Source organism: Pseudorca crassidens, chromosome 2, assembly GCF_039906515.1.
Source record: "Pseudorca crassidens isolate mPseCra1 chromosome 2, mPseCra1.hap1, whole genome shotgun sequence".
Taxonomy (NCBI): Eukaryota; Metazoa; Chordata; class Mammalia; order Artiodactyla; family Delphinidae; genus Pseudorca; species Pseudorca crassidens.
The window spans coordinates 122,550,308-122,577,940 of NC_090297.1; the positions used below are offsets into that span (position 1 = coordinate 122,550,308).

General features: G+C 40.0%; 1 long non-coding RNA gene across 2 annotated transcripts in view; it reads left to right on the top strand.

Annotated features, from left to right (window-relative positions):
- The window catches only part of LOC137211654 (uncharacterized), a 72,795-nt gene that overhangs the window by 34,945 nt on the left and 10,217 nt on the right, over window positions 1-27,633 (top strand). Inside the window, exon 1 of one of the 2 annotated variants that reach the window (XR_010937174.1) lies at window positions 21,491-21,715. The exons of the other annotated variant lie outside the window; for it this stretch is intronic. This is a non-coding gene — a long non-coding RNA (uncharacterized lncRNA). Of the gene's footprint in view, window positions 1-21,490; window positions 21,716-27,633 lie in introns of those variants that run through there. 2 annotated transcript variants of the gene reach the window in all.

The window sequence follows — 27,633 nt, forward strand, 5'->3', positions numbered from 1 at the left end:
ATCTTTGTTGCCTTAATCCTTTGAGATTTGGCGGAGGGGAGGTATTGTTTGTTATAGCAGTATAGCAGTATTAGTCTGCTCAGACTGCCACAATAAAATATCATAGACTGAGTATCTTAAACAAGGGAAATTTATTCTCTCACAGTTCTGGAGGCCGGGAAGTCCCAGATCAAAGTGCTGACCAGTTCAGTCTTTGGCGAGAGCTCTCTTCTGGGAGTAAATGTGGCAGCCTTTTCTCTAGGCCCTCAGAGAGAAGGAGGGGCAGGACTTTCTTGTCTCCTCTTACAAGGGCACTAATCCATCATAAAAACTCCATCCTCATGAATTCATCTAAACCAAATGATCTTCCAAAATCACATTAGGGCTTCAAAGCATGAATCTTGGGGGAACCAGTTCAGTCCATAGCAATTATCTAGCCTGTACTGACTAATTCAGTAATGATTTTAGGATTTCTTAACATCTTTGTACCTCCTTACTAAGGTACATAAAAATGTCAGCATCAGCTTTATCTCTGCAAATATTACCCTGTCTTCCTTGGCTATGTTGGAAATGACCTCAGCAGAACTTTTCCTACTGTTATGCTTAAGAAAGTATGTCATTAACTGTCTCCTAAGGTTTCTAAAGTTTTTTTTTTTTTTTTTGCTGCAAACCTGTATTTTATTTCAGAAAGCATGACATAAATGTAAAAGTGTGTTCCATTAAAATCAGATTCCAAATGTGTTTCATTAAAACAAGATTTTGCAAGCTATCCAGACAAGGTGTAGCGCCTCATAGACAGAAAATTGAAGCATGCGAAGTTTCTCAGTGAACAGATAAAAGTTGTCTGTGTATTCTTTGAATTGGTCATTTGTCATTTACAGTTCCTCTTTTTAAAGGGTAATAATAGTGGGTAAAGACCTCAACAATAAAATTATAGCAACTGTTACTGTTTAAGTAACCTAGTACTATCAGCCAAAAGAAAGACTTAAAGAGAAGTAGTGGATTTAGCAGCTTTCAACTACGCAGTCCCCATTTGTGTTTTGTCAAAAACAAAACCACTAATGTGAGCTAGAGCAGGACAGCGTAATAGTTAATGTAATGGTATTCTTTTTTTTTTTACATCTTTATTGGAGTATAATTTCTTTACAATGGTGTGTTAGTTTCTGCTTTATAACAAAGTGAATCAGTTATATATATGTTCCCATATCTCTTCCCTCTTGCGTCTCCCTCCCTCCCACCCTCCCTATCCTACCCTTCCAGGTGGTCACAAAGCACCGAGCTGATCTCCCTGTGCTATGCGGCTGCTTCCCACCAGCTATCCATTTTACGTTTGGTAGTGTATATATGTCCATGCCACTCTCTCACTTTGTCACAGCTTACCCTTACCCCTCCCAATATCCTCAAGTCCATTCTCTGTGTCTTTATTCCTGTCTTACTCCTAGGTTCTTCATGACATTTTTTTTGTCTTAAATTACATATATATGTGTTAGCATATGGTATTTGTCTTTCTCTTTTTGACTTACTTCACTCTGTATGACAGACTCTATGTCCATCCACCTCATTACAAATAGCTCGATTTAGTTTCTTTTTATGGCTGAGTAATATTCCACTGTATATATGTGCCACATCTTCTTTATCCATTCATCCAATGATGGACACTTAGGTTGTTTCCATCTCCAGGCTATTGTAAATAGAGCTGCAATGAACATTTTGGCATATGACTCTTTTTGAATTATGGTTTTCTCAGGGTATATGCCCAGTAGTGGGATTGCTGGGTCATATGGTAGTTCTATTTGTAGTTTTTTAAGGAACCTCCATACTGTTCTCTGTAGTGGCTGTACCAATTCACATTCCCACCAGCAGTGCAAGAGTGTTCCCTTTTCTCCACACCCTCTCCAGCATTTATTGTCTCTAGATTTTTTGATGATGGTCATTCTGACTGGTGTGAGATGATATCTCATTGTAGTTTCGATTTGCATTTCTCTAATGATTAATGATGTTGAGCGTTCTTTCATGTGTTTGTTGGCAGTCTGTAATATCTTCTTTGGAGAAATGTCTGTTTAGGTCTTCTGCCCATTTTTGGATTGGGTTTTTTGTTTTTTTGTTATTGAGCTACATGAGCTGCTTATAAATTTTGGAGATTAATGTCAGGCTCTTGGAATGTTACTATCACACTTCCTCCTCTCGGATTCTGCTCTGAGTGGGGAAAACTAGGACATGCATGCCTAACCAGTTCACACTCTCTTTGTCTCCTTCTTCTCTCAATAATAAACTGGGATGAATAAAATGGGATTTCCACTTTCTTTTCCCGTCTATCAGGATTTCCCCTGTCACATTCTTCTTCTTTCCGAGGAGGTGTTTGTTTTGTTCTCTTTCCCTGGGCCATAAGGGCAGGTGCAGGGAGGGAAACTAACATTGATAAGGGAAAATAGAAATAAGGTATCCATGTTTCCACTTTGTGTTTATTAGTGGAATTATTTTATTAATATTATATTCACTACTAAGTGACGAGGTACGTAAAAAGAGGGATTGGGTCTATTTTTCTCACATTGTATCCCTAGACTAGCACATTGTCTAACACAGAAAAGGAGAGCTATACTCATCCTTCAGAATGGAGATGATTCTATACCAAGCAGACGTTCTTGAACTCATGCTTCCCTCTCTCTCCACTCTAATGCCTCCTTCACACTTCTCTAAAGCTTGGCTCCAATGCTACTTCCTCCATGAGCCCATTAGTTAGAATGAATAACACGTAAGAGTTAGTCTGACAACACTACCTTGACTGAATTGTTTCTGTGACTATTTTCTTGACTAGTTGTGGAGGGCAGACCACTGTATCATTAAGCTTGTGTATCCCTCCCTCTCCTTACTATTCTCAACGGTGCCTTGTTCATTGACTTTAGTAGCTATTTGATGAACCTTTGTTGAATTAAAATGAATTCCCACTCTCATTTTCTCTCTCTCTTTTTATAACTTCTTAGGAATAGATCCTGTAGAACTCCTCGTTATTTCTACATCAATTTGCATGTGTGTCTGTGTCTATCAGCAGCATCTTTGATCTGTTTGCCCACCTGACATCTGAGAATGTCTAGCATAGTTCTAGTATAGGAATGGCTCAGCAAATACTTTGTGTTGATAAATGGATAACGAGACACACAGGGGCAAGAAACTGGCCTGGGGTCCCACAGTGACAAATGCAAGCTGAACTTCTCATGTAGAGTTTAAACCCTGGATCCATGCCTGGTCCTCATTTATCATCCTTTAGCTCAGCGAGCATTTATTTAGCCTAGCTGGACAGAGAATAATGCTAATAAGGACAAAGTCATAAAATTGGTTCTGTAAGAATGCTTGGCCTGGCTCTGTTCTATAGCCATAGAGTGGAGTACCAGCCATAGCCACAGCTATCTTGTAAATGCAACATCCAGGTACAAGGGGTTCAGGCAAGAAAGGGACACCTCCAAATGCATATACCATGCATGTGCCCACAGCATTACTTTTGTAAAAGAAGCAGTCTTCTTCCTACTAAATATATTGAACTCCCGAGAAGAGCATTGGCTGAAAATCCATCCCACTACATACCGATTAAGCTTAGGGTGGTTGAATCCCTATTGTGCTGTGGAAGGTTGGTCTTCATACTCATGTCTGTGCTATCAAAAGAGCCTCTCACTTGCCTCCATGAAAATGGTGACACCATTCTCCAAACTATCCTTCACACTAACTCCAGAATTTTCTTTGAAAAACAAACAAGCAAGCAAAAGACTTCATATATCTGATTATGAAAGTAACTCTATTCATGGAAGGAAATGCAGGACCCCAGAGTTGGGAGAAATTGCCAAGGGTGCCTAAATTGGTCTGTCACTCCATGCTTTGGAACCTACTCTCTGATTTTTCTTTCCAATGGGGACTTTCCATTGAGAGGAAACTCTCCACTCCCTGAGATAGCCAGTACTTTCCACCTTTGGGAAAGTGTGCATGATACAATTAAGCGGAAAATGTAAGTATGTGGGTCAGTTAATGCAAAGGTTCTAAAATAGGAAGGAGGTGGCCTTCCAGAGAAAGAGAAGTAAGGCCAGTGGGATTGCAGGGCTGGAATTAAGGCAAGGCAAGAGAGGCAGGCTGGGGACACAAGATATAATTATAAGCCAGGGTTAGGAGTTAGAAGGTTATTCTAGTTGCAGAGAAAGTCACTGGAGGATTTTAGGTAGGAGAGTGATAGGATCTGAGTTATGCGTTAGAAAGATTATTCTGGCAGCCCTGTGGAGCATGGACATGGGAGGGGGACATGGCCTGAGTGGAAATAGGGAGACCAGTTAGGAGGCTGCTGCAGTAACCAGGTGAGAGATGATAGTGGTTTGGATCAGGGGTACAGTAGTGGGGATGAAGATAGATGTGGGTTCCAGATATATTTTGGAGAGAGAGGCAGTAGGGTTTTCTGATATATCTAATGTGAAAACTTTGGGCCTGAGCAGCTGGGTGTAAGATGGTATCCTTAGGTGAGTTTGCAAAGACAGGGTGAAGAGCAGGGTTGGGTTGGGTTAGGATGCTGCATAATGACCTCCTTGCCTTTAGCTTCCCAGCCTCTACGCCTTCTCCAGGGGGAAACCCCTGTTCCACCTTCTCTACCCATGGAAGCATCTCTTCTCAGTTTTTCAGTTACTGAGCCTGACCCTTTATTGAACCAAGGAGCCACAACTCTTTCTTTCTGGAGCCTCTGAAGTGGGCTTTATGCAGAGCAGGTGCGCCCCCTTTTGGAACACAGGGTGAGCACTGCTTCTGGGAATCGCGCAGACACCCTCCCACCTACTACTACAGGCAAGCACACCATGGGATAACTAAAAATAACAAGGGATCCCCTGGAAACACTTCTGCTCCTCCCAGGATGTACTTTCATTCAATGACACCGTAAGATAAGACAGATGAGGCAACAGGTGCCCACAGTTGTTGTTCAGGTTACTGTTTACACTAATCCCAATCAGAGTTCTGGAGCTTGTAGGCTCAGTTTAACCCTTTTATATAGAATCCCACCCCCTCCGCCAATATTTCATGAAGATCTCATCCTGTGTATGTTACTCTAATCCCTTCCAAACTTTGGCTCAGTAATTCCCCTTATGAAAGATAATCATAGTAGCTAATATTTGCTGAGTGTTTATTCTGTTGCTAAGTGTGTTACATGGATTATCAATTCAATCCCCATGAAAAGCCCCATGAGTAAGTACTATTATTTTCACCATTTTACAAAGAATGTGACTGAGGCTCAGAAAAGTTAAATTACTTGCTCAAGGTCACACAGCTAGTGGGTCACAGAGCCAGGACTTGAACCCCCTTCTGTCCTCAAAGCCACACAAAAGTGGTTACACAAAAAGATATTCATTGCTGCATTGTTTACAGTGATGAAGAATGGAAATAAAGCAACTGATAATCTGGGAAGGGTGAACTAAATTATGTAAAACATATGACAGTTTTCAGCCATTAAAATCATGAGTTGGAAGTAAATATTGTGGAGAAAATCTCAGTATTTCATACATGAGAAAACAAGTTATATAACTATATTTAGTGTTGGGCAACATTTCTAAGATATCTGTACTCAAATGTACACTTTGATAAAGGAAGGGCATACACCAAAATCTCAGTTGTGCTTTATCCCTTAGGTGACCGGATTTATGTGTGATTTTATTTTCTCTTTCCTATATTCTCTGCACTTTATACCATCATCATCAACATGAGTGCCTACTATGTGTCAAGTGCAATAAGTGCGTTATCTCATTTAATTCCTGTATCAACACTATAATCTGAAGTTAACAGGTCACTTGCCACAGTACACAGGTAGGAAGTGACAGAATTTTAAATTAGACTGAACTCAAAGCACAAAAAATGAACTGTTCTTACACGCTGTCTCTAAATTACTTTTATGGTCAGAAAAATAAAACCACAAATGAGAAATGACATCAATGAGGGCTAACTAATCACACTAAATGAATGGTTGGAACAATACATGGGTCCACTGAGACTTGCGATTACAAACAAAAGTCGCCTTGAGCTGGCCTTGAAACAGTGGATTAACCTTCAATATTCCTTGTGGAATTTAGAACATGATAAATACTTCTTAGCTATAATTTTAGTCAAGCTTTTGGCTATTGGGGTGGAGTGAGGTGCTCCAGAAGAAATCTGAGGACCTTCCTGTTAGGGTGAAGGGCTTGGTCTTCCTGGAGCCCAGCCTTTGACTGAAATTGACCATGGCGACGTGTTCATGGCAGTTTGGACCTGAACCAAAATCATATTCCACGGAGTCATTGACAGAACACCACGAGAGTGTGGAGGGCTTCATCCAGCACAAATAGCTCTCTGTAAAGAGAGGCTTTGTTTAAATTAAATAGTGAATGTAAACATGGCTTCAGAATCAGGCTAAAAGGCCTCAACATTGTGACTCCAGTGGATAAAAATGTCTTAGATGTGGCTGGAAAAGTATTGCCTATATGTACAGTCTTTGGGAAAGTTATAAAGAATATTTTATCTGTATTTCTGGAGTTGTAAGTATTTCTTTAATGATTATGAAATGATTCATAACTGTTGCTGTCTTTTCCCATTTTATAGCCATATACACCTACTTTGGTCATTTACCTAGAATTCTACGGTTGCTGCTTCCAGGTGACATCTCCATGTTTGCCCATGGAACGCAGTATTGTGCTCGCTCTGCTTAGCTGTGCTGTGTAATTCCTCAACCAGGGATCATCAGCATAAGAATCTAACATGTGCAACGCATCGTAGATACTTAAAAATGTGGGTTGAGGAGTTGAATGAATGATGCCTAATTATAAAATGTTTCATATACTCCTGTACTATTTCACACAGGCATGGCCAGTGTTGCTGGCAGCTCAGTGGACAGTGTTCCTGTGTCTTATGGTGCAAAATGTGCTTCTTCCTTTCTAGTTGTCTTTTATTATTTATATTGTTTACAGGTGGCTTGTTTGGTTAAGACAAAGTCCATGCAAAAATACCCAGTCTAGGAAGACACCATTTTTTTTAAAGTAAATTTATTTATTTATTTATTTTTGCTTGTGTTGGGTCTTCTTTGCTGTGTGCGGGCTTTCTCTAGTTGCGGCGAGCGGGGGCTACTCTTCGTTGCGGTGCGCGAGTTTCTCATTGTCATGGTTTCTCTTGCTGCGGAGCACGGGCTCTAGGCGAGCAGGCTTCAGTAGTTGTGGCATGTGGGCTCTAGAGCTCAGGCTCAGTAGTTGTGGCACGAGAGCTTAATTGCTCCACGGCATGTGGGATCTTCCCAGACCAGGGCTTGAACGTGTGTCCCTTTGCATTGGCAGGCAGATTCTTAACCACTGCGCCACCAGGGAAGCCCTGGAAGACACCATTTTGTTTTTTAATTTAGTGTTTATAGATAGTGAACAAACTGGGATTGGCACTCGTTCCTCTAAGGCTGCTGCTCAGTTATTCTTTCATCGATGTCCATGGTGTTGCCCCTGCAGACAGTGTGAAGCAAGGGGCTTGGGGTCTATTCTTTAACCATGCTCTTGCCCTTCTTATCATATATGACAGTAGGTGTCATCCACAGAACTCCAGGGAGGGTGGCAAGGCCATCTGGGATTTTCCAGAGGTCAATTACTATCTTATCTCCCCTCTCCAAGTCTTGCTTTTCCTCTTTTTTGCTCAACAGCTGTCTCCAGAGACAGAAGAGTCAGCTACATTTTTGAAGCTCTGGTTAAAATTTGGTGCAGTAGCAAGGGATTGTACTAAAATAAAGTTTGAGGATCATCAATACACATGCTTCTTGATCCTGCCTCAACATTGGATTCCATTCACTGAGTGCGTTATGTATGTTAATTTTTATTTGCCACAACAAATCATATTATATATATGTAGTATTATTATCACATCTGTTTTACAGATGAGGAAACCAAGGCACAGAAAGATTAAACAACACCAGAGGTCACATAGCTAGTAAGTGGTGGAGCTGGGATTTGAACCCAAGTAGGCTAGTTGTAGAACATTCACTTTTAACCTCCATGCTATGCTGCCTCTTTTATTTTATTTTATTTATTTTTAACATCTTTATTGGATTATAGTTGCTTTACAATGTTGTGTTAGTTTCTGCTGTACAACAAAGTGAATCAGCTATTCGTATACATATATCCTCATATCCCCTCCCTTTTGCATCTCCCTCCCACCCTCTCTCTCCCACCCCTCTAGGTGGACACAAAGCACGGAGCTGATCTCCCTGTTACGCTGCCTCTTTTAGAGGTGATGGAGAGTTTGTCTGTGTCTCATATTTATACCTCTCCCTAAAATCAGAACTATTTATGAATTTTGTTGTTTTCTTTATAATGATCTTCTGAGTTATGCATACTGCAATTAGAGTTTTATCATAACATTTATGGGGATTATCCAAGTAAACCTACTTTCAGGTATGATACCTTTCTGTCAGTTACCTGATCTGGAAGAGTGGTTGACTGGACCTAGCATAACTCCAAAGCAGCAGCCTAACTGGGCAGCCACAGACAGGAAGACACATGAACAGGCATCTTAATTCTCTAGTTCTGAATTTGTTTTCAGGAGGATAAAAAAAAGTAGACTTAGATGTTCAACCTTGCTGTCTGTTTTCCTTCCCCAGTGAAGACTTGCCAGTCATCCCCTTCTCTTCTCATCTGTCTCTCCCTTTATTAGAAGCAGGTCAGCCTTTCCAAGTGAGAAGTATCCTGCCCCTCCTGGCCTGGATGTCTCTCATCCTGCTTGAAATACTTTCCTCTGATGATTCGTAGTTGCTATATCCTCACTACAACCCTGCTCAGAGGAGCTTGCTCACCAGGCTGCCCTGGCCTCTCCATCCTGACGGTCTCAGGATGCAGAGCTGGACACACTGGCATTAAAAAGTTCTGACACTGAGAATAAACAAGTGAGAAGGGGATAAAATGGTGGGCCAAATACATTCTAAGTAAGATTCTAACTTGCCCACTTAAATGGGGCAGTAGTGAGAATCCCTTACTTGGAAAGCTTGTCACGTGGCCACTATCTCAGAACACAACAAAACTATACAATGCCCAAGCATAGACTTGGATGGATTGGCTCACGCACTCCAGTGCAAGTGCATTGAAAGGAAAACAAACAAAAAAGCAGAAAACCAGTATTACTGCACTTCTTTGTTCCAGGTATTTCTACCTGCATTGTCTCCTCTAATTGTCATAATCAAATGAGGTAGGTATTATTGTCAACATATTACAGATGAAGAAAGTAACAATTATTGAGTTTAAGCAGCTGTTCAGGATTACTAACTTAGTTGGTGACAGGCAAGATTTGAACTTGGGTTTTTGACCTCCATTATAGCAATCTCTTGCACTCACAAGTGTTCAAGCAATGTTCAAGCAAGAAGCAAATTTTGCAAGTGGGTTTACTTAAAATGCTCTCCAATCAGGTAACATGTTTAGATGCAATTGTTTTCCATGAAGAGTAGATTAAGCAAATATAATCACTGGATAATATACCTGATTAGCCTTATTCTTCCCAACTTCAGATAAGCTTTTGTGGGACGCTTCTTGCCCATTAAACTGACTTCCATGATTAAATGCCATGCCACTGGACTTCTCTGGTTCAGAGAATCTATACTTGCTGAGCTCCTGATTTGGAGGATCGTCTATATTGCCTAGTTTTTCCTACTCTGTATATTGGGATTCATGCCAGAAGGTCTTTGAGGGTAATTCTAATTAGCTTTCTTTGGAGGTTACTATCTTGCCAATGTCTCTTTCTTTCATCAATATTCTCAGTCCAGTCTCATGCATTTTTCTTTGTCCAGGGCCTAATTTCCACTTGCCTGGTCTATTGTAATAACTTCCTAAGTGGTCTCTCTAAACTTTCATGCTATTACTTTTGTTCAAAAACTCCCCTCCCCGACCCCAAATCATAGGCTATATCTATGGAAAAGTTTAAATTCCTTGTTTTGTGTTTAAAACTCTCAAATTACTTGCTTTAAGATAATTTTCTAGATGTATTGCTTTCTACTCCCCCTCAGGATACTTGTTCTAACCAAACTGTTCCTTTGGTGTTCCCAGCACATGTTTTATAATTTCCTTCTCTCTGCCTCTTGCTACATGCTGGAACTAAAGTGACCTTACCCCCTTATTTGCTTGATGACATCTTACACCTTCCTAGCCCAGTTCAGATTCTACCTCCTTTGTGAGACCCTTCTCATGCTTTGCAAGTCCACCTACTCTCTCCTTCATTTCAGCTTCCCTTGCATTTTGAGTTTCTTACTATTATACATTTGATAGTTTCAGCCTTGACTTACAGTTGCTTGTATACATATGTATGTCTCACAACTCTATAACTTCCCTAAGGGAAGGACCATTTCTTCTTCATAGCTGTATCCTCTGCAAAGCTTAGCACAGCACCTTGCTAATAATAGGTATTCAGTAAATGCTTGGTGACTTAAATACATTCTAATAAAGTTAGTGTCTGAGTGTGTGACAAAGGTTATGAAACCATTAAAACTGGACGCTTAAGAAGTAAGAGCTAAAATTATTTTTAGATTCTGCTGTCTTACTGACAGTATGGTATGTTTGGTCAGATGCTTTCTTTAATGTTATCCTTCTGAAACACCCAATATCTTCATGCAAAGGAACTCACTGTAATCTGTTTCTTTTTCTAGATGTCACACTTTGCCTGTTTACTTGATGAGTATTTTGGCTGCCTTTGGATAAAAGCAGAATAATTTAATCTAACCTGGTCCATTATAGTGCTTTGTTATGATCTTATTGGCTTGTAAAAACTATGAATTGTCCTCTCACGATAATAGAATTCTCTAAAGTGTCAGTGAGACACAATTCATGTCACAAGATTGATTACTGGGGGCCCTCAATTCGCACCCTTTGCTTCTTTCCAAATTTTCTTCTTTCTTTCTATTTTCCGTTTCTAATAATAGAAGGCTTGTATGGATGATAATATATATGTATATATCATTTATACATATTTATTATATATCTGGTATATTATACATATACCAGCAGTGGAAAAACTCCAAAGGACGACAAACTTTGAAAGATGGTAATAACATTTTTGGGGCACAATGATCTTAAAATGAATGCGCAGTGCTATGTAAATCCTTTGTAAAATTAATTTAAGGTCTTTTTGGCCAAACTGTGCCAGACTAAGGCCAAGAAGAAAGTGTCCTTCGGTACCATGCTTTTGTTATGTAACTCACCAGTTTGGTCCTAGACTAATGAATGAAGAGGCACACGGAGAAGTTGAAATGTGTTCTGAGAATAATCATGAAAATGACAAAGCTTTTGAAATATGATGAAAGTTACCAAAGTGGATTAAGTAGCAATGAGAGGGCCTTCCTTGAGGCAGCGTTTTCAAAGTTGTACCTCTGTCAGCAACCGGCCTCCTTCTCCAGCCCAGTGGTCAGGTAGGTCTTTTCAATATCAGACACCTACCAGCTGGTGGTGGACCATCATTTCCCCTGCACAGTCTCTCCTGGACTAGACACTGACCTATTCTCTCTTGAGACTACACACAGTAAACCCTACCCCCCTTCCTTTGTCTGTGATCATGAATGTGACGCTTGCTTGTGACTATACCTATATCTCAGTGAGTTTTCATCTTTTGTGCAATGGCCCCTGATTAGAATCAGCTAAAAGTATTCACCCTGCACTCTGAAAAATGCACATGCTTTCCAAAGCTTTGTATGTAATTTTGGGTGTTCACAAACTCCCTGAGCCCAGTCCATGGACTCTAAGCTTCTAATTCCTTCGCTAGACTGTAAACTCTAGTTGAGCAGCGGTTGTACTTTAATCACATTTGTATTCCCAATGAACCTGGCATGTCATAAATACCTGGTGAATGCTTGATGAACTAACAAAAGTAAAAAATTCGAACAATTATTTTGGAAAAGAAAGAGGGGAGATCTGCTCAGTTAGTTATAAGAATGTCTATTACATTAGCTCTTATAGCTATTAGTTTCAAGCACCATTGAGTATATAAAAAGGAGAAATAAGATTACTCCCAGTAATTTAATTTGACATTTAAGCCGGCAATAAAGGAGGCCTTCCAGTAGAAAGGCTGGTGTCTTCATGCTGAAGTGAGTTTAAAAGACAAGTGAACTTCTCTGGGCTCCTTTTAGAGCAGGTTTGTTCTCCGTGATGGAACAGAGCAGCATGAAGGCAGAGGAGCCAGGCTACTGAAGGACCAGTCTGGAGATTCCACCATAGATATTGCCTTCACACACGGGGACTCTGCAAGCACCAAACTTCAAAATGAACTCTCTGTCCCTGAGGGCTTAGAACCCTAATCTGAGACCAAACACCAGAATGAACAGGACCCCAAATCAAATGCACACTAGGTGAGCAGAGCGACACTGGAGGCATGAGGAGAAATCCACTTCAAGGGGTGAGGTAGGGGCTAGATTTAGAGGAGTGTGATGGCATAGACTTGGAAGTTTGGTCCTGGCAATGAGGAAAAGAAGATAACAGGGAATAACAGGAAAAAAGAGGCATCTGCTGCAGGCACTACTTGGTAAATGTCCACTCGCCATTAACTTCTCCATCCTGGAGTCTATCCCCAAGGTTAGGAAGGAACGGACGTCATTCCAAAGACCCAAAGGGTTTTGCCAATGTTATTCCAGGGCTTAAGGTTTCCCAGAAGCATCATAGTTCAAAATCAAGTGTGGAATGCATCCAAAGAATGACTGGGGTCTCAAAAAAAGAATGTTGTTGTCAACTCTCTCCTTGTTTTTCCTACCCTTTGCCTTTCTATGACCTTCTCTAGTTCTTTCTGCCCCTCTTCACCATCTTCCTATTTCTTCCCCTTCCAACTAATTTTTGTTACTCTTCCAAGTGTGTGCTTTACTGGAAATAGAAACATCCTAGTTGGCTTCTGCAACTGTATGATTTGGAGCAGGTCGCTTCCCCTCTTTTAGCCATGTTTTGTCATCTGCTCAGTAAGGGCACTGGACAAAAATTTCTAAGTTGTGATGGTCCATGGATGGCTAGGGCTTACCCTCCCATTCTCCCTATTCATTTCTCTTATCCCAATTTCTGGAGAGGGCATCCCTCAGGGCTAAAATCTTTTTTATGAGTATTAGGCCATAACATTAATAATGATAGCTGTGGTAGATTGTATTTTCCGAAGATGGCCACCACCATATACTCCACCCCACATGCTCTTATTACACCATGAAATTGACATCCTCCCATTAGGTTGTGATGTCTGTGTCCCTTGCTTTTGAATTTGGGAAGAACTTGTGACTGCTTTGACCAGGAGAAGACAGAGGAAGTGATGCTGTGCTAATTTCTGGGCCAAGATCTTTGGAAACTCTCAACTTCCAATTCCTGCCTTTTGGCATACTGAGTCATGAAAGCCAGCCACCATGCGAGAGAAACCAAGTACCCACACGGAGAGGCCCTGTATGGGTGTTTGGACCAACAGCCTCTGCTGAGTTCCCAGCCAACAGCCAACATCAACTGCCAAGCCTGTGAGTGTAGAAGCCTTCAGATGATTCCAGCCTCCAGCTATAGAGTCACCCCCTCACTTCCCAGCTGAGGTTTCAGACTTTGTAGAGCAGAGGTAAGCTGTCCACACAATGCATTTTCCAAGTCCCTGATCCACAGAGTTCAGAAGCATAATAAAATGGTCGTTGCTTTATGTCATTAAGTGTGGGTGGTTTGCTAACACAGCAGTGAATAACCAGGACAGTAGCTAACCTTCACTGAATGCTTGATGTGTGCTTAACACTCTTCTAAATGCTTCACTTGTAATAGCTCATTTAATGCTCATAGCAATCTTGTGAGGTGGGTACTGCTATTCTCATCCTTTACTGAAGGGAAATTGCGGCCTAGAGAAATTGAATAACTTGTCCCTATTTACCTATCTGGTAATCCAACAGAGGTGGTCCAGCCCTGGGGCCGTACACTTTTAACTGTTATGCCATTATGCCACCCCAAAACAGGATTTTTGAGAAGATATAGATGTATTTCAACCATGGTTTATATCTGGAGGAAATCACGGGATCAGATGCCTGGTATCTTGATGATCAGCTAAATAAAAAGTTAGGGAAAGGGCTTCACAGGTGTTAACTCATTTAAACATCAAAGGAACCCTGCCAGAGAGGTATTGTCATCTTCCTTTTCTTATAGATGAAGAAGGGAGACCCAAATATAGGTTATATATAACCTGTTGCTTATATACATACAACTGGTTGGGGGAAGATTGGATTTGAACCCAGGCCTGTCAAAGTCTAAAAGCTGCTTTATCCTGTTAAACTATCTACCCTCCCACTAGGTCATGTGGGCAATAAGGACTGGAGAGATGAAGAAATAAGAGAATAACATGAAGAATACATTTTTTCTTATTATAAAAAAGTCCTAATTACTATAATAAAAATATAATATCAGGCAGCTAAGCTCCCTGTGGGGTGACATTGTGCCTCACTTTTGATTCCATGGCAGGCACTTAATCAATGTTGGTTGAATGTATGAATATGACTATGTTGTAGTTGTTCTATGCTAATGTAGATTCCTATTATTCAGATTCATTATTTATTATTCAAATTTATTAATATTCAATTATTCAATATATGTTTATCTGCTTCTTCTCAAGTAATAGTTTAACCGTGTTAGGATACAGTTTTCAACAAGAAAAATAAGGTTTCTGCTCTCATGAAACTTAAATTTTAGCTGGCAAGCAAACAGAAACATTGTATGTGTATATACACAAATTATATATATAAAATATGACAGTGACATTTAAGTTGAAGGCTGAATGACTAGGAGATACCTCTGTAAAATCTAGAAGGCAAAGCATTCTAGGCACTGGAAATAGTTCATGTAAAAGTGTGTTTAAGGGAAGTAGGAAACCTAGGGCTCTTAGAATTGGGCCCAAACCCAACATGTTTGACAAACAGTGAGAAAGCAAGTGGGCTGGAAAGAAAGGTGGGAAGAGTGGTATCAAGGGTCAGAAATGGGAGCAAGGACTTGATCATGTAGGGGCTGGATTTTATTCTGAGGATGGTGGGGAACCATGATGGTTTCAAGCCAGGAGTAGTGTGATTAGACTTACATTTTAAAAAGGTCACTAGATGCTGTGTGAAGAATGGATTGAAGGGGCCAAAGTGGAAACGGGAAGACCTGTTTGGAGGTCATTTTAGAAACCCAGACAAGAGAAATTGTGCTTTGGACTAGGGTGATGGCAGCATAAAAGAGAGAGAGCAGATGTTAGATACTTTTGAGAGGCAGCGTCAATATAATCTGCTATTGTATTGGTCATGGGGGAATGAAAGAATGAAAGGAATCATGGAAGGCTTCTAGTTTTTTGTGAAGCACTTGGCGGGGGTGATGGTGCTATTTGACGAGGTAGAGAAGATGGTGTTGGTGGGGAGCAAGTTGGAGGAGAAAATAAGAGACATACGGTAGTAAAAACATGTCACAAGAGACTGAGTATGTAATGATAATGGCTGTAATTTCTCTAAACTGTGATCATGTGTACGATAATTCATAGCTCTTAGAATGCCCCCACAGGGCATTATTCAGCATCCACATTTTATAAATGACCTTACTGAGGCTAAGAGATTAAAGGAAGCATGCGAGACCACTCAGCTAAGAAGAGGACGAGCCGGGATCGGAGCCCATAGAGTCCAACTGAAAGATCTTCATTAAACCACACTGCCTTCCAACACCAGCAGGTTTATCCTCTAGGTCTTCATCTTGTGCCTCAGATTTTTTTTTCTTTTTTTGGTGGTGGGGGGGGGGGGGGGGGCTGGATTTGCTGCCCCCTGCTGTTCGTTCAATGTAACCGTATGCAGTCAGGAAGGGTTATTCCGGAAGTGGCCATGTTCAATTAAGCTCAACAAAATCTACTGGGCACAAACTAATCACAAGCTTTCGTGGAAGGCTTTTGGGGAATATACACGAAGAGGAGACAGGCTCTGCCCTCAAGGCATTGTAGAAGTGACAGACGTTTCTTGAGCAAAGGAGGGAAATGCCTTAAGATGCACTAAGAGGAGAGGAGGGAGGGAAATCCTAAAGGGAGGTGAGGGAAGTAGGGATTAAGGAAGACTTCTGGGACACAGTAGCATTTGAACTGGATCCTGAAGGACGGGCAGAGGTTTTGGGAGAAATGGCACTCCAAACCAAAGAGGTCGCTTGCGCAAGGGCAGACTGGCGTCAGCAAGTCCCTGGAACACAGTGGGCAGTCGTGCTTACAGCCTGAGCAGCGCAGTGAGAAGGCCTCCACCAGGCTCTATCACCGACCTCATAGGTGACCCCAAAATTTATTTAACCTTTTTGAGCCTCAGTTTACTTTTCTGTAAAATGTTGATAATAACAGAATCTACTTCATAGGGTTCTCATGAGATATAAATGTTGTAATGAATTTGAAGGGCTTACCACAGTCCCTGATTCATAGGAAGTGCTATAATTCACCTGTGAGTAATTGTGGGGAAAGGGAAGCCAGAAAGTCGGAATCAAATCTTGGAGAGTCTTGAGTGCCATATTGAACATTTTCAGCTTTATCTGTAGCCCACAGTAATTCATCAAAGGCTTATGAGCCGGGGGCTGACGTGAGTAGTTGGCCTTTTGTATTTGCGGGTTCCACGTCTGCAGATTCAACCGAGGGTGATGGAAAATATTTGGGGGAAAAAATTCTGTAAAGTTCCCAAAATCAAAACTTGAATTTGCCACAACTGTTTACATAGCATTTACAGTCTATTTACAACTTTTTACATGGCATTTACATTGTGTTAGGTATTATAGGTAATCTAGAGATTATTTAAAGTATATGGGAGGATGTGCCTAAGTTATATGCAAATATTACATCATTTTATTAAGGGCATTGAGCATCTATGGATTTTGGTATCCGTGGGGGATCCCGGAACCAACCCACCACCTCTCCCTCCCCCCAGACACTGAGGGAGGACTGTAATCTTCCAGAGATAATCCTGGCCTCTATATGCAGAGAGATAGGAAGCAGGTGACCAGTTAGAAGGCTATCAAATTGCCTCACTAAGGTGTATGTAAGATGTGAATATGTGTGTGCCTTGTATTTTCTTTCCTTCACAAATGTTATAACTATGAATAAACATGAATCAAAGACTGATTTAACATGTTGCAAAGGGACTGTGACTAGATGTGTTTACTAAGGGAAATATTTTAATTTTTCTAGAAATGATTCATCAGTGGAAATCTATGTAGTATAGAAGCTTCACAGTAAGACTGGGGCTCACTGGATAAGACAAATTTCTGTGCAAATATCTTTCCAAAGTAGAGATAAAGAAAGTGATCACTCTCTTTTTTCAGAAATGCAGACAGAAATGATATCAACAAGGGCAAATAGAAAATATCTTTCTTGGTTTCATTGAACAAGCAGATTCAGAAGTGATCCCCCAACCCACGCAAAAAATTTTCCCCCAGGCCTCCCCTAAAAGGAGTTGAAAACAGAGAAGAACAAGGTGATAAACACACTTGCTTTTGAACTTAAGAAAATTTGTCTCTTTTGCCACAGTTTTTCTCTTAACAAATTAATTTTTTAACCCAAATTAGTGAGGTTATTTGTGAATGTTTTGTGAGCAACTTCAACAATAACTCACAGGAAAATTGCTTGAGCAAAAATTGAGCAAACTGATTCACGAAAACAATACTTGCTATATGCAAAGAAATACATAAAACTGTTTGCTTTTTTTGAGCGTCATAGAGCAGAAGTGAGTGTCCTGATTTCCAAAATCCATAAAAGCACCAAAGCTGAGAAAATTGTGAGCAGAGGAAAGAATTACTGCCAAGATATGTTCCTGTTTGACCTAATGACTATGATTAGACTTAATATAGCACCTGAATGAATATTTATTTTCATTATTGTAACTTGTGTTTTGTTTCAAAGCAAGCATTTACTGTCTTCTATTACAGGCATCCTCACAATATTGTCTCCTAGGCAGGAAAAAAAAAAATCTGTGGCTTGATACATTCATTGGACTGTGACCTAACCTTGGGTGAAAAATGATTTTTACTACCTCATAAATCTCTAGAAATAATTTCTTGGTTTAATTTGAATTCAAAACATGCAAACTGTTCCAAGAGACCTGAATTTTAGCAATTGTACTGGGATGTGTGGTATCTGGTTTGAAAGGCTGCACCTTTGTCTACCGCTGGTTGAAATCACTGACCCTTTTATTGCCTTGATGAATATAAAGTACCAAGGTTGGTGACTTCTCTACAATCTGCTTACCTAAGCACATACCTACACTTTTTCTTTTAATGTTTTCCTGTTTATTTGTCCTGCTGTTATCACAGTCAGATAATAGCCTCTGCTTTACCCTCCATTTCTGTGTCTGTGATCATAAAAAGCCTGATGGATCAATACGAGGCTTTTAATGTACTTTTTCTGCCTTTTTCATTACGGGTTTGAAGCCAGAATACTAAAATACAGTTGAGACGTAATCTCTTTCTAGTGTTTGGTTCCCAAGAAGTGCTTCCCGGGGAGAATGAGAGTCTACACATGGTGGTTTTCAAGAAATAAAGCCGTGGAGCTCCAGTTCCAACAATTTTATGGGACTTTCTCTTTCTCAGGCGTTAGAGATTGTTGAGCAGATGTTTATGGCATCCTCCGTGTGCATTCTAAGACACTGTCTTCGTTTGAATGTTTCATTCTCTTTGTGAGCCAAGTAAATCAATAAGTGTTTATTACAGTGCACATCAGTGGTGTGCTGGCAATGAATAACAACACGTTCTGGGGGCAGGGCGGGGGACAGCCCTGATTTGTAGCATTCACTCATTTCTAAAGTGTAAATACTACCACGAAGGCCAATTTCAAGCTACCAAATGGTATCATTGAATGTGGAGTTGGGAAAGAGATGCATAGTAGTACATCATTATGTAGTATGGTACAAATACAATGGATATAAAAAAAAAAACCTCACTAGTATGGATAATAGTAAAATGTAGCAAAACAGGAAGTGATGGGGGTTGAATTTTTACTGCCTTTTTTTTAACAATATCCATTTAGTTGTAAGTTTACATAACTTTTACTAATAACTGTTGTGGTCTGAACATGGGTTGGAAAAGAACTTCCAGACACCAAGCAGAACGTAAAGAAGATAGAATTTATTAAAGGGAAGGGTTGCTGCCAGAGCAGCAGGCCGACTTCCTGATAATCAGGGAGCGTCAACCCGGAGCAAGGGTTACTGGTCTGTTTTTATAGCCAGGGAACAAAGGCACCTGCAAATCATCTGCTGATTGGGCAGAGTACGTATACTTTCAGTGTGCAGAGCGTGAGAAGAACGGGACAAATACCTTTCCTTATTTGGGATGGGAAAGGGACAGGGCATGCTGCTTGGGAAGGCTCTGGGACATTGTAATGGTCTCAAGGTGACAGAGTGATAGGAGTCCTGTAACTCTTTGTTCTGGCAATGTTGGCTCTTTGAGTTTATGTTGTTCTTTGTCCCTGGAGCATCACAATAACTGTGTTTAACAGTAGGTTTGCAAAATTCCTTAAAACTTAACAGTTGGGTCTGACAGGCTAATTCCAACAGCCTGGTGCACATGATATTCTGATCAAAAAATTACGATTTCCTATAGGTAAGTGATCACTTCCACAACTCCTCTGGCCCTTAGGGGAGAAACCCCCGCAGCCATTTTCTGGAAAGCTGGTTACATTTACAGAAAGCAATCAGAAAGCAAAATCAGTTGTGGTAGCAGGCTAATGCTCGTGATTCAGAGGGCAGACCATCTGAGGCCAGTGCTGGGAAAGCTTCAGGCGGCATGGCTATAACCCAGTCAGCAGTGGTGTTCTATGAAAAAACATGGACATTTTACAATAGGGTTCAAAAATTCTGCCTTGGAATTCAACTCAAAGAAGACAGGCTGTATACTGTTAACATATTCTTTTAATGGAGGTGGGGGGATGGAATCGGACTTTAGGTCAATAATAAGTTTTTCACATTATTTGCTCTTGCTTTAAGAGTACACGTTGGCCTCATTTACTGAGGTAAAGCTAGCTGTCTTTGGTACTGTGCTCATTCATTCTTTGCATACTTATTGGCTCCCTGTGGCAAGCAAGGTGAGGCATGAAGCACAGTATGTTTAAAGACAAGTAAACTAGTCTCTTCTGTCCTGGAAGTCACAGTCTAGGGTGGAGACAGATATGTATATAAATCACAATTTAACATATTAATATTTTATTGCAGAAATAAATAAAGTGAGCCATGGGGATGAACAACTGATTGGAACTTTTCATAAACTTCTTGCTAAAAACTTGGGGAACTAAGTAATAATTTAAAGAAATATCCCAAGAGGTACATGATGAAGAAAGGACCCACTGTTTCAGGCTAGTTTTATTTCCTGCTTCTGTTTTGGTAAAGCTGCCATATGTAGTGGCATCTGAGTTGTCTAGTCAGCACCGTTTGTAGGAAGGGCTCAGTACTCTGACCTCATTGGGACTCAGATTGGCCATAAATCATGGCACAGAGTCTAGCTAGCTAGAGATATTGGGATTATTTCAAGATACAGAGAACCACAGGTGTTTGGAGAAGCCAAGGACCTATCTCCTCCTTTAAGAGCTGGGCCATTACTCTTCTGCTTCTCTCGTCTTCTCCTCTTTCCCTGCTGAGTGATGTCCTCAGTTTACCTTACCCATGGCCCAGAAAGGCTGCCCTAGCCTCCTCTGCAGCATTGTAGCTCTCCATATGTTATATCTCTGTGACCACTCTCCCTCAATGCCAAACCTTGAAGGATTAGGAGCTCACTCCCCGTCTAGAAGGCTGATACCAGGGCTGGGAAAAAACACACTGTCCAGAGCACAACTGTTTAGGACAGTTGGTGGTCCGGGCAGGGATTCCCCAGAAGGAAGTGTAGATGGATGGGCGTTGCAAACTCTGGTGGGCAGGTCCCAGGAAGTGCTGGGGAAAAGCATCTGGCCAGAAGTCAGTCAGCCTGTGTCCTTGGTCTTGCTTTACTGTTTGCTACTTGCAGACTTTAAACAAACGACTTCCCTTCAACGAGTCACAGTTTTTCTCTTCAGGAAAATGGGCTTGTAGTAATACTTGCCTTACATACTTTCAAATTGGAAAAAAAATAAGTTTATTAAGTGCTAGGAAGATGACAACTAAGCATTGAACAAGTATAAGATTGTTGTGAGAATTTATCTAGATACATATTCAGAAATAGCCACAACATGGGCAGTTTCTGCAGACCAAGGTCCCACCAGATAATATCAGCCAGGTCCAAGGGTTGGAGGATCTAGGACTGTGCTGAGCTACACCATTGGCCCTAGGGGTGAGGGAGTAATGCGCTGAGTCCCGGGGGAGTGATAACACTCATCTGTCATCAGCTGATAGAGATGTGTTGGAGGAGGATGAATGAGATTCAAGTTGAGAAAGCATGCAACAAATGTCATTGTCTTATAGAACATCTCCGTGGAGTCCTGTGGATGCTCTCTGCCTTGCAGGTACTGGAGAAGACTAGCAGAAGTGCAGACTCGCACATGCCTCTTAAAACACAATCTTTCTCTTCTGCGTTATTCAGCAGGAACTCGTTAGGAATGTTTTCCTTTGCTTTCTAAAAAAGAAGGAGAAGTCAGAAGAAGGAAAGCCCAGCATTATAGATCTGTGAACATCAACATTTCCAAGGAAGTGACCTGCTTCAGTGTCTTCCCCATGCCTGGTCATTTTCCAAATTACATTCACAACTCACAGCTCCTGGAGTATTTGAGGCTGTATGCCAAACACCTTGAACTTGTGAAATATATCTGTTTCCAGGTAAACTTTAGAATTTTTTTGTCATCTTGACACTTGAGAATCTGAGGAAAGTAATTGTCCCCTTTCTCCAGAATTGGACACATAAATGCATTTTTCATGCAATTTCAGGGGATTAAGTCCACTGGTTTAGAAACACTGACTACTGGGGAATTCCCTGGCGGTCCAGTGGTTAGGATGCCATGCTTCCATTGCCAGGGCCCGGGTCCAATCCCTGGTCATGGAACTAAGGTCCCACAAGCCACATGTGACCAAAAAATAAAAATAAAAAATAGAAACACTGACTACTGAATTAGAGGCAATATTGTGTTTATTTGCAAAAGCTTGTTGCCCATATAGTTGTCTTTTTCACATATGCATACATCAACCATATAATTTTCTCATGTGTCATTTTCCTTGCACAAAATCAGACTATTGATACAGTCCTCTTGCAGAGGGGTCTCTTTCCAGATTAAATGAATTCATGCATAGAAAATACTTAGGTCAGTGCTTATTGTAAGATAAACACCCAGTAAGCATTAGCTACTATCATCATCATCATCATCATTTTTCTAGACTCATAGAACCTTATATTTGGAAAAGCTTTGCCAGAGTTATCTCTCTTGCAATTCATTTTCTTGATGGATGGACATCTAGTTCCTGCTTGATTACTGCCCACAGCAGTTTGCTTACCGCTTCACAGAAGAGTTTGATTTAGTATTAGGTAGCATTTAATGTGGCATAAATCTCTAAAAAGACAACTTTTAAACATGTGTCCATACATTTACCATCTCATCTGTCTGTTAATCCAGGTTTTAGATCAGTGGGTCTCAAACTTTGATATAGTAGAAATCACCTGGAGACTTTTTGTTCAATCACATTGCCGGTTCTAACTCCCTGAGATTCTGATTCAATGTGTCTGGAGGGGGCCCATGGATCCGCCCTTGACAAAGATCCCAAGTGATGCTGCTGCTGGTCTGCAAATCACATTTTGCATAACAAGGCTGTGTTAATATATCATGCAAGCTTGGACCAGATGACTCTAATTTTCAAATTATGGGCATCCATAATAATAATCATAGAAAAAAACATAGTACACTGTATGAATTTGGGTATCATCAAAATGAATTTGTAAAAGTATATATAAAATAACTTCATGTGTATACTATGGTAAATCAAATTTCTGTTAGTAACAATTGATGTTTGTGTATCATAGAAGGACCAATGGAAAAGAAGTTGAATGGGATAATATATAGATTTTAGTTTTAAAGTGGGATAACTATGCAACTGTGCAAATACAATGTGAGAGCTCATGTCAACTTTTTGTTTCTAAATCTAAACTGATATTTTCCATTTTTTTTGGTTTACAAAAAGATTGAGAAGTTCGAAGGTCTGTATTTCCACAGCAAGGCATATGCAAGTCAGGAGGGATTTATGGGGAAGAAAAATCCTTGTGATTGGCAGTGACTTGGCCGTGGAGTTCAACCACACAGCAAAGCTGGTTTGTTTTCGTATAGTTGTGTGTTGTTGACAGGGGATTCTTCACCTGCCTATGCAGATGCACAAACCTAGGAGAGCTAAGATTCAAGGCTTTTAAAAATGGTTTTCCACTAAAAACACACATCTATACATGAGAGGCAGGAGAGGTTTGAGTATGTTGGCTGGGCCAGATGGTGTTCAATAATCATGAACAGGGCTTCCCTGGTGGCGCAGTGGTTGAGAGTCCGCCTGCCGATGCAGGGGACGCGGGTTCGTGCCCCGGTATGGGAAGATCCCACATGCCGCAGAGCGGCTGGGCCCGTGAGCCATGGCCGCTGAGCCTGCGCGTCTGGAGCCTTTGCTCCGTAGCGGGAGAGGCCACAGCAGTGAGAGGCCTGCGTACCGCAAAAAAAAAAAAAATAATAATAATCATGAACAGAAATAGTCAGCCCTTTTGCTCTTTGTCAAGATCCCTACTACTTAACACATTTATATTAGGGGAGACTACATGCTCATTAGAAAGAATGAAGCACAATTACATGTGCAGATATCAGAAGATACTCATTAAAAACTCAAATTAGGATCATGTGCATTTGTGATAGCGTTTTTAGGAAAAAAACCTTAATACCCATGGTTGCACATGTATATACAACTCCAGGAAGATGCAAAAAACTGTTAACAGTGACTTCCTCTGGGGATAAGGAATGTGTGTGTGTGTGTGTGTGTGTGTAAAATAATAGTGAAGCAAAATAGACAGCAACATGGATAATAAATTCAGCCCATCACTTTGCTATCCTGACTGGCATGGTTTAGAAATACCCCTACCACCTGCAAAGAAGAGTTGAGTGGGGATGAAGGAGGATTTAGAATGATCTAGATAGATGACTTAAATATTTCAAGTTTTCCAAATAGGTATTTAACATGCCACTCACTTTGAGGTCTGTGAACAATTTTTACACATGTGTAGTTGTGCCCATTTAGTATGGTTAACATGGTGCAAATAGATCAGTTGTTGGAAATGTGTTAAGTAATGGCACAATTATTGAGTTGTACACTGAGGGGAGCTAACACACCGAGGTAACTCATCTGAAGCAAGGGTCAGTTTTGTCGAGGTACAAGCTCGCCCTCTGCTGCCCATTCTTGAAAAATAACAGCTATTCTAAAGCGACTGTGTCTTCTCTATGGTCCAGATTATTCATTCATTCTGAGTATTGATCACCTACCATGTGCCATGAATCATCATACATGATACTTGAATGTCTGTTGTATGATTCTATTTACTTTTTTATATGTTTAAATGTTCTTATTAAAAAACTATCCAATGTTAAGAGGAAAAAGGGTCAGAAAAATATATGATAAACAAAATTTCATACCTTAAGTTGAGATGGTAGTTCTTTGGACCAATTAAATGAGGTAAAGTCATGCAATATATAAAATACCATAATATTTTAGAACTGTGTATGGCTTAAGAAATTATTTAGTTCAACTCTTTTTATTTTAGAGACAAGAAAACTGAGGTTCATGGGCATTAACAGCTAGTGTAGAGACAGGCAGAAAATTAGAAAGAAAAAAAAAAGCCAGTACTAAAATTTAGATCGCCTTGTTAGTGGATCTGCCACATTTTCAACCTAAGAATAAAAGAAATAATCAAGTTGTGTGTGTGTTTGTATTTTTTGTGTGTTTAAACAAAACCACTGGTTTGACAAAAAAAAAAAAAAACGAATAAAGACTAGTTCAAACTGTTTGCATAGAGATGTATATTAAAGATTAATCCACACAGAAGTAAATAGCTGACATCAGAGAATGGATGAGGACACCAGGGGGTGAATTGAGAAGAAAAAAAGAGGAAAGCTAATCCCAGACCTTTGCAAGATGTAAGATTTAGGAGATCCAGCTGAGAAAGTGCTCATATTAATCCAGGGCTAGAGACTGGCAGAGTTCAGGACACCCAGGGGGTGAAAGGACCCAGGCGCTGCTTGGGAATTTGATATGTAAAAGATGAAAGCACTTGATCTTGAGAAGTCTATAGATCAGGAGGAAACATATAGTTACAGCATCCAAATATTGAAAAGTCTTGGTTTCCTAAGTCTTTTTTAAAAACAGGAACAAATGTCTGGTTTTGGTATCAGGGTGATGGTGGCCTCATAGAATGAGTTTGGGAGTATTCCTTCCTCTGCAATTATTTGGAATAGTTTCAAAAGGATAGGTGTTAACTCTTTTCTAAATGTCTGATAGAATTAGCCTCTGATACCATCTGGTCCTGGACTTCTGTTTGTTGTGAGTTTTTAAATCACAGTTTCAATTTCAGTACTTATGATTGGTCTGTTCATATTTTCTATTTCTTCCTGGTTCAGTCTTGGGAGATTGTATCTTTCTAAGAATTTGTCCATTTCTTCTAGGTTGTCCATTTTATTGGCATATAGGGCTAGTAGTAGTCTCCTATGATCCTTTGTATTTCTGTGGTGTCCATTGTAACTTCTCCTTTTCATTTCTAATTTTATTGCTTTGAGCCCTCTCCCTTTTTGTCTTGATGTATCTGCTAAAGGTTTATCAATTTTGTTTATCTTTTCAAAGAATCAGCTTTTAGTTTCATTGATCTTTTCTATTATTTTCTTCATCTCTATTTCATTTATTTCTACTCTGATCTTTATGATTTCTTTCCTCCAACAAACTATGGGTTTTGTTTGTTCTTCTTTCTCTAATTGCTTTAGGTGCAAGGTTAAGTTGTTTATTTGAGATTTTTCTTCTTTCCTGAGGTAAAAGTGTATTGCTATAAACTTCCCTCTTAGAACTGCTTTTGCTGTGTCCCATAGGTTTTAGATCATTTCCATTGGTCTCTAGGTATTTGTTTGATTTCTTCAGTGATCCATTTGTTGTTTAGTAGCATATTGTTTAGCCTCCATGTGTTTGTGTTTTTCACAGTTTTTTTTTCTTGTAGTTGATTTCTAATCTCATGGCATTGTGGTTAGCAAAGATGCTTGATATGATTTCAATTTTCTTAAATTTACTGAGGTTTGTTTTGTGGCTCAGCATGTGATCAATCCTGGAGAATGTTCCATGTGCACTTGAGAAGAATGTATTCTGTTGTTTTGGATGGAATGCTCTATAAACATCAATTAAGTCCATCTGATCTAATGTGTCATTTAAGGCCTGTGTTTCCTTGTTGATTTTCTCTCTGGATGATCTGTCAGCTGGTGAAAGTGGTGTGTTAAAATCCCCCACTATTATTGTATTACTGTTGATTTCTCCTTTTATGGCTGTTAATATTTCCCTTATGTATTGAGATGCTCCTATGTTTGGTGTATATATATTCACAATTGTTTCATCTTCTTCTTGGGTTGATCCTTGGTCATTATGTAATGTCCTTCTTTGTCTCTTGTAGCGGTCTTTATTTTAAAGTCTATTTTGTCTGATCTGGGTATTGTTACTCCAGCTTCCCTTTGATTCCCATTTCCATGGAATACCTTTTTCTATCCCTGTACTTTCAGTCTGTATGTGTTCCTAGATTTGAAGTGGGTCTCTGGTAGACAGCCTATATACAGGTCTTCTTTTTGTAACCATTCAGCCAGTCTGTGTCTTTTGGTTGGGTCATTTAATCCATTTATGTTTAAGGTAATTATCAATATGTATGTTCTTATTGCCATTTTGTTAATTGTTTTGGATTTGTTTGTTTGTTTTTATATTTTATTTTATTTCTTTATTTTTTAACATGCTTATTGGAGTATAATTGCTTTACAATGGTGTGCTAGTTTCTGCTTTATAACAAAATGAATCGGCTATACATATACATATATCCCCATATCTCTTCCCTCTTGCGTTTCCCTCTCCACCTCCCTATCCCACCCCTCTAGGTGGTCAAAAAGCACCGAACTGATCTCCCTGTTCTATGCGGCTGCTTCCCACTAGATATCTATTTTACATTTGGTAGTATATATAAGTCCATGCCACTCTCTCACTTCATCCCAGCTTACCCTTCCCCCTCCCCGTGTCCTCAAGTCCATTCTCTATGTCTGCGTCTTTATTCCTGTCCTGCCCCTAGGTTCTTCAGAAGCTTTTTTTTTAGATTCCATATATGTGTTAGCATACGGTATTTGTTTTTCTCTTTCTGACTTACTTCACTGTGTATGACAGAGTCTATGAGCAAATTGATCAGTGTGATACACCATATTAACAAATTGAAGAAGAAAAACCATATGATCATCTCAATAGATGCAGAAAAACTTTTGACAATATTCAACACCCATTTATTATAAAAACTCTCCAGAAAGTAGGCATAGAAGGAACTTACCTCAACATAATAAAGGCCATATATGACAAAGCCACAACCAACATAATCCTCAATGGTGAAAAACTGAAACTATTTCCTCTAAGATCAGGAACAAGACAGGGTTTTCCACTCTCACCACTACTATTCAACCTAGTTTTGGAAGTTTTAGCCACAGCAATCAGAGAAGACAAAGAAA